This window comes from Nuphar pumila, chromosome 4 (assembly GCF_984573655.1).
Source record: "Nuphar pumila chromosome 4, dmNupPumi1.hap1.1, whole genome shotgun sequence".
NCBI classification, from domain to species: Eukaryota; Viridiplantae; Streptophyta; class Magnoliopsida; order Nymphaeales; family Nymphaeaceae; genus Nuphar; species Nuphar pumila.
This window is the reverse complement of record NC_143252.1, coordinates 112,210,357-112,221,810: the sequence shown is the minus strand read 5'-3', so window position 1 is coordinate 112,221,810 and position 11,454 is coordinate 112,210,357.

Here is an 11,454-nt window from a genome sequence, read left to right as displayed (position 1 = left end):
ATGGAGGGAGGGGCAGATCGAGAAAATGAAGAGGATGATGCCCCAAATCTTCGCGAGGATTAGATTCATATGTTTAATTTGTTTGACGTACTTGTAACTAATTATAACTTGGCAAGAACTGTATTTGGTTGTTAAAGTTGTTTAACTTAGAACTTGTGTTAAATTTGTTTCACTTGTATATGTATTTTTTATGTGTACTTTAAATTACTTACTCGCAACATCTAATGGGCCTTACCCTGTGAGTAAAAGCCCGGTTGCGTTGCCAACACCTAACCTCTTACGGGACCTTAGCTTTGCTCACTCGAGCCAGTGAGCCAAGCCGAGAAAGCCAAGTCAAGCTCAAGAATCATATGACTGTAAATAAGCCGATCTCAAACAACCCTTGTTCAGTTCATTCAGCCCGTTTGCCAAAACCTTATTTGTCTTGTTCTTAGGATTTTCTCAATGAAGGAAAGTCTCATGATACATTGAATTATCCACGAAAAAAAATTAAATAAAATGTGTAACAAAAATAGTTTTTGAGAATTAAAAAAATTCTAGAAACATACAAATTATCGCAAAAATTAAAACTATTAAAACTCGGAATGAATCACAATATAGTAAAACCATGTGAAATTTCAGCATCTCAGGGTGATATCAGGATATTTCTGGAACCCCAAAAATCTCGCAAGAAATATCACCAGATCTGCAAATATTTGAGATATTCATGACATTGTTAACTGGACCTCGGCCCATGTTGATGATGAGTGGGGGTCAAGTAGATCCAGCTTGGTCGGAGATCTGACCCAAGTTCAGATGGGTCCAATTGCATATTGTCAGATCCATGTAGTATATGGCTGGGCTTAATTGGACCAGAGTTGGAATAGGGTGAATGAGTTAAAATTTGGGTCTAATCTGATCCAGTTTACATTTTTTCATGAAAATCAATGGATCCTGTACCACAGGAACTTGAATCATGGCTGGATCTTGGACTCCATTGTAAGATCTAAGTCTAGACTCATTTCTGGGTCAACCATGATGTGATCCATATCCAACCCATTTTCTCCCCACACTCAATGCAATTGCTGGATTTAGGGACCGTCAAGGGATCAGACTCGGAACCGACCCGGGCAACACCCAGGCATCCTTGATGAGAAAGGTCCTAACGGTTCTGGTTTAGATGGTTTTGGTCTTCATCCGGGTTTGATTGGCAACAGATTGTGAACGGATTCTCATATTCTTGGGTGAAACTCCCAACCAAAATTAATCAAGAAAGTTGGATTTTGTATAGAACTCAGCTTGTATCCGAGTCCATGCAGCGGGAAATGAACAAATGGATCCGGGTCAAAAATCTATTTGAATATTCCTATCCAGAGCATAAGCTTATTTGACCTTCTTAACTGGGTATGGGTCCTATTAACATCGGGTCAGAGTTCGTTTGGATCTGCAATTCAAACCCAGCCTGTTGTCTAGGGCTGTCAATTTTTCAGATTTGGTCCATCTGATTCCTTTGAGTCTGGTCAGGATCCGGCCTTAGGACACCTTTAATGGGTCTAGTTCCGGTTCTAGCAATAACTGGTCTAATCCAAACATTACCATTCAATCATATATTTTCTAAAGCCGATATATTATAACCAAAAGTGCTTTTTTTAAAAGATCATCTGTCTTGAAAATATCGTGATTTTATCATGATAAAAATGCTTTTTTCAACATCTTATAAACTTATTTACAATTATATGTGTCTTTATATTTTACTTATATATAGTGTTATTTTGCAAGTTTTTTTTCTTATTTTTTAAAATTTATCACGACAGTTTCTTCATTTGGTCAAAGACACACAATTGAGATAGGTTAAATAAATGTAAAAGCTACATTAAAATTAATTACTTCAAAATTTAAACTAAATTTTTCCCTCTAAAAATTGCCCCTAGAAAAGAAAATACTGAATAGTTCACAATACATACAATTTAATGCTAAAATAATAATATTTTCAATATATCGTGATTTAATTGATGCCTTTAATTGTCTAAAAACATAATTTTTTTAAACTTATCGCGATATTTGCCGCAATGATCGGCGGATCATATCAGCATCTGTGGGTTCAAATTTGATAATATCAGGTCGGGATAAAAAAAATGGACCAGTTATAAATCCTATCAATGACAATTCCACAATCCGAATACACCAGATCCAAATGGACCTGAATGGGAACTGTTAACTCTTTCTCAGTTCGGGCATGGACCTGGTATAGGTCCGGCCCGTTTCCAATCACTTGCAGCAGCAGATCGGGTTTGAGCGCTTGGGTTTAGGAATGTAGGGCTAGTTATGTAATTTTACTTTATTTATTACAAATTCCGGAGCATAGGTAAGGAACCTTTTTATTTATTTATTACAAAATCCTGAGCATAGTATTAGCTTCTCAAGATATTCTTGGGGGCATGATTGTGGATTAAACTCCATAAAGTAATTGCCCAATGTGCCATTATCCTTTCCTTAATTGACAATCATATCCACTTATTTTTTATTTTTTTACTATTATTAGTTAAAAGAGGTGGGGGTAGGCCTAAGAAGACTTGGATGGAGATGATAGGAAAGGATATGAATGCTTTGAATCTCACCATGAGCATGGCATTGGATAAAAATGATTGGAGGAGGAGAATTCATGCGGAAGACCCAGAATGATTTTCTTTTTTGGTTCATATCGCCGACCCCAATTGTTTTGGGACGAAGGCGTAGTTGTTGTTGTTGTTATTTTTTTACTATGCCAACACTGAAAACCTCCAAACCGCCCACATATTAGCATGCTTCCAGTTGGTAATTTACATATAAGCACATCATGCATATGCACGGCAAATTGCATTTATTATTTTTATATTTACATAAAGAAACTGCCTATATGATCTGAGACCTAGCCACGTAAAAATGCATGGGTTTACCCTTGGCCCATGGAGTCAGTATGCACCAACTAGAGTAAAGGATGACGCCCATGGAATTTGAACCTACACCACCACCTGACTAGTGGCCTAGGCCTCATTCTAATCTGCCAAAGCCCTTTGGAGCATGGAAAATTACATTTAACACCCTAGTTTTGAAATATTTAAAATAAACTTGCATTTTAAGAAATTGCACAGATAATCTTAGGCACAAAAGTATGAAGTTACAAATGTCATTTTCAATCATTTAAAAGAAAGCGGAAGTTCAATAATGTGGTTTAAAAACCTTAAACAAGAATTAAGCCATGTAAAAGTAACTTAGGTGGTCATCCAAGCAATTTTTTGAAAAAAAAATAAGGCATCCAAACACAAATTTGTTATAAATCATCCCCATAAATTTAAACTACACAACCTAATGTCCTTGCAAAATAGAGTATTTTCTGAAATATCTAGCAATTTGACAAAATCACTCATATTCAGAATTTCAATTCTCAATCTTTTTAGGATATTTGTACCCCTTTGCAAATACAGTACAACCTTCCTAACTCTTACTTGATAATGTCCTCAAAATATGCGAACTTCTGTAAAAAAAAATGGCACAAGCATACAACTATATCAATTGCTAAGGTCATACTGTATGTATTTGAGAATGTCTATTTTTTTTACAAAAATGTTTGCAAATATGTGAAGACATTCACAAATGTAAGAATATTTAATTAAAGAATGTTTGCACATTTCGGTGATCCATAGCTATCTAAATGGAACACAAATGCGCTGACCAATGGACGGTCAGCTTGTAAAAATGAGCAAAAAAATGCACAAAAGCACTTTAACAAGCAAAGGAATAACTCTTTAGTGATGCTTCAAAATGCCGCTAAAAGCTGTTGTGAGGACACACCCATCATTTTTTCAATTGGTTTTAGCGGTGCTTTTGTGCTAAAGGCCAAACGTCCTCACACATTTGCGCACATCCTCCATAAAAAAAAAATGGCACAAGCAAGAGGACATTTACAACCATGGAGTTGCGAAGGTCATGCTGTATTTGTAAATGTCCTCCTACCTATATCCTTTTTTTTTTTTTTACTAAGGTTCATGCTTTTGAGAGACATTCACAAGAGTTGCCTGTATTTGCAAAGGGGTTAAAATATCTTAAAAAAATTAAGAATCAAAATTTTAGATATACGAGAATTTATCAATTTTTGCGAGTGCAGTACTGTCATTTTCCAAAAACTTAAATAGGTAGGGTGGTGGTGAGGCCCACCCGGGGTTTTCCTTGCTTTGATTTCTTGTCATCAACAAAAACAAAAAAACAAAATCACGTTAGAGAACCTTCAGTTTTTTATCTTTAGTTATGACAATACATTCTCTCATTACTGTATGAAAGAAATGCCATGTCTGATCCTCTACTGAAACCTCATACAGTGAGCATTATATAGAGAAAGGCAGGCACACCTCTGGGCCCAGCTAATTTCAAGAATTATGTTAAAGTCTTACTACCAAACAAGTATATTGCTGCAAAAATTCAGCTGGCAGGTTACTGTATTCAGGGCAGGGCACCATGTGTATCTCACATTGGCTTGATGGTGATAGCTGGATTTGGTTGAATTGACTTGTTTTCTACTTGGGTTATTCACCAACTTGCCAATAAAACTTGCTCAATTGTGAAGGAACACATATGAGCCAATCTAGACTCAAGGGGTTTGGCGTAGCGGGATGGCGCCTAGACCGTTTGACGGACGGTCTAAGTTCAAATCCGATGGAGTTGAGAGGTAAGCCCAAAGAGTTTTACGCTGACATGGATAGTGACCATAAGTACAACAGGCTGATGCAACACAGCTTGGTCTTTGCACCGCTTGGAGCGGTTTCTCGAAGTAAAAGTAAAAAAACTTATGTGCCAATCTGTGGTGTGGGTGGTCTTTGATTGAAACAATAAGTTTTTTTTTTTTTAGCTGTGTTCCTTTTGCTCTTCCACCTTTCTTCCTCAGTTTATCCCTTCTCAACCACAGATTTCATTTATTTAGGGATGCAAATGGGTCAGATCCAGGATGGAGGTTTTGCAAATTTTGGTTGTTTCGGATTCAATTTCTCTATATATTTAGCTGTTCCGAATCGGAACCGTTTGTATCCTCATCCACCATCCTAAATTCATGTATACCAAAAAAATGAGTTTTTAAGGCGGGGTAAGCCCTTGTAGTTTTTTGTGGGCAGGGAAGCAGATCAGGTCATGCTGAACATGAGCTTTTTTGCTCATGCTAACATCGTGGCCATCCGATTTGTATTTTAAAAAGATCAAAAGTCAACAAAACCACGTGGCATTCATCCAAAATGCAAACAGACGGCCACGATGTCGGCATGAGCAAAAACGCTCATGTTCAGCATGACCTGATCTGCTTCCGGCAGGCAGAGCCAGCGCGACTAGGTCTATGATCCTGATGTAGTTTTTCAGTGTTAAAAAAAAAAGTATAAAATTGATTTATATGAAAAAAGGGGATATTAAGGAAACTGTTAAAAGAGTACATTACTTGTCTGTACGCTCAAACATACGAAATCAGCCACCTCTATGTGTGTGCCTCTGTAACTTGGCTCAGTTAACAAGGAATGCAATTGATCAAATTCCCGAGAGAGTAGTCATGGACATATTGCATGTAACCGATCGTCAGTTATATTCAATCTCCACCCCACATCTATTTTCAAAACTATGAGATATGTGAGAGTAGGCCCCCAGACACCCCTTCATCAAGTGAGACCATAGTGACAAAAGTTAAAAAACTGCAAAATATCAGGAGCTAAAATCTGGGAATAATTTATTATTTTTTAAATCTCACATATTTTGGCAAAAAATCTCAGCAATAAAAAATAAATTTAAAATATAAAAATATTTTTTAAGAGAATATAAATAAAAATATTTGAAAATAAAAACCACAGTTTTTTCATGATAAAAATATAAATATCACGTTTAAAATGATATTTTTGTTATATCGCATTTAAAATAGATTTATTTGCGTAGTCCTTACAAAGTGCCACGTGTTGCAGGCTCCAACATCTCTCTCTCATATTTTCTTATCTCAAAATTTCTCATGAAAATGACATGAGCCAAGGGACTGGAAATCCCAACTCCCTAGATTGACCATTTTAGTTTAATAATGTGGTAATTTTATGTGACATTAGGGGTGGCAAAACCTGACACGACCTGCCAACCTGCCTCTTAGGTGGGTTCGGGTTTGGAAAAAATGAATTCGTTTAATAAATGGGTCGACCCGCCTAACCCATTTATTAAACGGGTCGGGTTCGTGTTAGGGTATGCCAACCCGCCAACCCGCCTGACCCGTTTAATAAATGGGTTAGGCGGGTGGGTCAACCCGCCAACTCGTCTGCCAACCCGACCCGTCAACCCGCCAACCCGACCCGCGAACCTGAGAACCCATTTACCCAACCCAACCCATTTATTAAATGGGTTGGCGGGTCGTGTCGGGTTACCCGTTTATTAAATGGGCCGGGTTCGTGTTTGCCACAGCTGACCCGTTTAATAAATGGGTTGGGTTGAGGTATGCTGACCCGCCAACCCGACCCGATTGCCACCCCTATGTGACATGCATGTTTCTAGCATGGGAGCAAAGTCTTATCTTAAAAAAAAGAAAAAAAAATGAGCCAAGTCCTATGATCATGGCACCAAAGGGGTTTGGTGCAGTGGGATGCGACCTAAGCCACTGGTAGGGTGGTTTAGGATCAAATCACATGAGCATCACCACTTATGCAAGCCAAAGTATGACAACAAGGGTTAAACTCACAAAGTTTGATGCTATTAAAAAAACTATAGTAAGGATGACATGCAGAGCTAGCACGATTAGGTCTCTGATTCCGAGGGTGTTTTTTTTCATGTAAATATAAAAAAATGGTCCTAGACTGGTGGGTTTTCAAGTTAGCCAAGGATACATAATCATTTTTTTAAAAAATTGGTAATAATCCTTCATGCAGGCAAACATCCAATAAAATAAAATTTGTTTCAAGAAAAACTACCAACAAAAGACAATGCATTTTAATACAGATAACACATCAATACAGCTGATATGCTGGTAAAAAAATTGCCCAAAACAGAAGAGGGGCAATTTTGCCCATAAAAAAACCAACAAGCATCTCTTTGGAGGTCAGAAAGATCCACCACGTTCTTCGTGAGGCAATGGCTTCATCAATACTGATCTCATCTTTTTGTACCTTTTTTGCTAAGCAAGAAACTCATGTATTTTGAGGATTGTTATTGTCATTAAATTTTAATTCTTTATCAACTTTGCAACTCTTACTTGTAAATGTCCCAAAAATGTGCGAACCTCTGTAAAAAAAATGGCACAAGCAAGAGGACATTCACAACTATATGAGTTGTGAAAGTCATATGGTATTTGTGATGTCCCTATACTTGTGCCATTTTTATGAGGATGTTTGCAAATGTATAAAGACATTAGCTTGTGAATGAATGCAAAGACATTCACAAATGTAAAAGTATTTAATTAAAAGAGGTTCACATATTTTTGAGATCCATAGCTACTTAAACGGAATTTAAAAAGCAAAAAAGGAACTCTTTAGAGGCACTTCAAAATGCTGCTAAAAGCATCTGCTGGGATGCACCCATCATTTTTTCAACTCGGTGCTTCAAAAGCACCGCTAAAGTTTGAATGTCTTCACACATTTGTGAACGTCCTCCGTAATGAAAAACGGAAAAAGCATGAGGACATTTACAACCATGGAGTTGCGAAGGTCATGTTGTATTTGTGAATTCCTACTGCCTATGGAAGAAAGAGTTTGAAAATGGAGTTAGGGAGGTTCACACATTTTGAGAACATTCACAAGTAATAAGAGTTACCAAGGTGGTGTTGTATTTGGGGAAGGGTAAAAATATCTTTAAAAAATTAAAAACTGAGATCTTATATATATATATATGTGAGATTTTGTCAAATTGCTAGGTGTTTCAGGAAACACCCTATTTTTCAACTCCAATGCAGTCATTTTCCTAAAACTTAAGAGGTAAGGTGTTGGTGGGGCCCACCCTGGGTTTTGCTTCGGCAAGGATTCCTTGTCATAAAAAAAAAATACAAAACAAAACAAAAACAAAATCATGTTAGAGAACCTTCAGTTTTTTTGTCTTTAGTTATGACAATATCTCAATGCTGTATGAAAGAAATGCCATGTCTGATCCTCTACTGAAACATCAAGCAGTGAGCTTTATATAGAGAAAGGCACATCTCTGGGCCCATCTAATTTCAACAATTATGTTAAAGTCTTACTACCAAACAAGCATATTGCTGCAAAAATGTCAGCTGGCAGGTTATTGTATTCAGGGCACCATGTGTATCTCACATTGGGTTGATGGTGATAGCTGGATTTGGTAGAATTGAGTTGTTTTCTACTTGGGTTATTTACCAACTTGCCAGTAAAAGAAACATCAATCATGCATATCTGGGCCTAGTTCACCCTAACCATTGAGCAAAAACTTGCTTAATAGTGAAGGAACATATGTGAGCCAATCTAGACCCAAGGGGCCTACCGACAGTTGAGATTCAAATCTCATAGGCATCACCACATGCATAAGCCGAAGCTTAGCGACTCTTTGGGGTCGAGAGGTAAGCCTTCAGAGTTTGACGCCGACATCAAGGGCGTAGCTAGGGGGGGGGGGGGGGGCAGGACTGGGCTGTAGCCCAGTCTTGCCCCCTGAAACAGTTAAATTTTTTTGTTTTTTTGTTTTTTTGTTTTAAAAGCCCAGTACTAGCCTAGCCCTGATTCCATATGAAATAGATTTTTATCCATTTTTTAGCCCATTCCAGTCCTAGCCCAGCCCTGACTGCAGCAAATAGTTTGATTTGTCCATATGAAATAAATTTTTATTAATAATTGTAGCCATTTTTTATTTTATCTCAAAAAAAAATTTCGGGGGCACTGCCCCCGAACCCCCGACTATAGCACAAATAATTTTTTTTCCTACAGCCCTGTTTGCCCCCCCCCCCCCTCTCAGATGAATCCTAGCTACGCCCCTCGCCGACATATACAGTGATCATAAGTATGGCAGGCTGAGACAACGTCGCTTTGTCTATGCGTCTGGGTTGGTTTTTCTGAGTAAAAAAAACATATGAGCCAATCTGTGAGTGGTCTTTGATAGAAACAATTGTGTCAAGGAGTTTTTTTAAGGTGTGTTCCTTATGCTCTTCCTAGTTGTTCTGGATTCAACTTCTCCATGTATTTAGCTGTTTTGGATCCGAACCGTTGCAGATCAGGTCATGCTTAACTTGAGCGTTTTTTCTCATGCTGACATCGTGGCCGTCTGTTTGCATTTTGGATGAATGCCACGTGGTTTTGTCGACTTTTGAGCTTTTTAAAATGCAAATCGGATGGCCACTATGTCGGCATGAGCAAGAAACGCTCATGTTCAGCATGACCTGATCTGCTTCCCGTTCACTTGTAAGTAAACGCCGGTAAAAAAAAATTGCCCAAAACAAAAGAGGGGCAATTTAGTCAAATTTTAGTCTTGATTCGACTTCTTTATTTTTTTTTAGCTGTTCTGGATCCGAACTGTTTGCATCCTCGTCCACTTGTGAGTGAACGCCGGTAAAAAAATTTGCCTAAAACAGAAGTGGGACAATTTAGTCTTTAAAAAAACCAAGAAGCATCTCTCTTTGGAGGTTAGAAAGATCCACCACGTTCTTCACGAGGCAGTGTTGGCTTCATCTACACTGATCTCATCTTTTTGTGCCTTCTTTGCCAAGTCATGTATTTTACCTTCCAGGTGGTATCCCATGTGGTAAGCGGGGTCCTGTGCCAATCTGAAGGCTCAGGTTCGAATCCCTCTGCCACATGGGGCTTATGAGATATCTGGTAGGGTTCTGCCTAACCTCAAATTGCCTTTCAAAAAAAAAGAAAAAGGAACTCATGTATTTTGAGGATTGTTCCCTTCACATCTGCCTTTGTTATATGGCCAGATTCTGCAGAATTGACTAAAGTCACTTCATTTAGTCTGGTCTACTGAAAAGGGTTCTAGATCATTGTCACAAATCTCGTTCTCTAAAAAATAAAAAAAAAATTGAAGAAAAAAAATATCATAAGAACCCGAAATTTTCTTCAATTTTTTTCTTCAATTTTTTTTTATTTTTTATAGATCAAATGATCTACATGGTTTGTTTAGTAAGTGTAGACACCCCAAAATTTTCAGAGGGCCCGAAACCCATCGTCCTCTTGTAGCCCCATCCTCCTCCTATCCAAGCCATTGTCCACCGGGACAGGCAGGAAATTCCTTAGAACAGGGCATCCTCATGAGTCTGGACAGGGACAACATTAGCTGTGTTGTCCTCCCCCTCTTGTCTTGAGCCTGTCCCCCATCCTAGGCCCTGGTTAGGACGACACTACAATGGTGCCATCCCCCTCCTAGTGACAATATTGTGTCTTGGTCATCCCACCTTGGGAAGGCCCCAAGGCCTGGCTGTCCCACCTCATCCTACCTTATCTCACCTATGTCTTAGCCATCTCAACTAGGGACTAGTCGTCCCACCTTGGGACGGCATTGTATCCTGGTCATCCCACCTGCTCCGCCTTGTGCAGGCTTTGTCGCCCCACTTGTCCTAGTCGTCCAATCTAGGGATGACATTATGTCCTAGCCGTCGCACCTTTGGATGGCCCTAGGTTGGGTTGACCCATTTGTTCCACCTCCGTCCAGCTTATCCCAACAATCCTAGACATCTCACCTGGGGCCGACCCCTTGTCTAGGCTCTCCCACCTCAGGAGGACCACCCTATCTTAGTCGTCCCACCTTGGGATGACCCCAAAGCTTGGCCATCCCATCCATTCCACCTTGATCCTTGTCCCATCTAGACCCACCTCGAGACTACCACCATGTCTTAGCCATCCCAACTCTAGACTCATTTTCGGACCACCTTGGGACGACCACCCTGCATGGTGGTCACCTCATGTTTGGCTATCTCACCTTGGGACGGCCTGGCCATCTTGCCTAGTCCAGCTCGGTTTTGCCTTGTCACATCCTTGGACGGCCTCCTTTTGACCTTCCCACCTTGAGACGGCCTCTCAGTTTGCCTGTCTCATTTTGGGACGACCTCTTAGTTTGATCATCCCATCTTGGGATGGCTATATGTTTGACCGTTTCTCTTTAGGACTGTCAACCACCTTTGACTATTTGGCCATCTGAGTGAATGAATTTGGCTTATTCTCATCCAATTCTATCCTAATTACCTCCCTTTCTACGTGTTTCTTAAGAGGAAAGGACTTTCTTGGATGAACTCTATCCCAATTTGTGATAGACTCAGATTCATTTGGGTTGGATCTGAATTTAAAAAATTTGATGATTCATATCTTATTAGAAATTCTATAATTCGATGAGGATATGAAAATTACACACCTTAGTGTTGGTCCTGCCGAAAAAGCTTATCCAAGCCCTACCTGCACTTTATCCCGATGTCATTAAAGAACCCTCATACCTACGAAAAGTGGTATCGTAACAAAAAAAAGCCTAAAAAGAACTAAACGGACCCTCGAGTGTGAAAAAGGTATT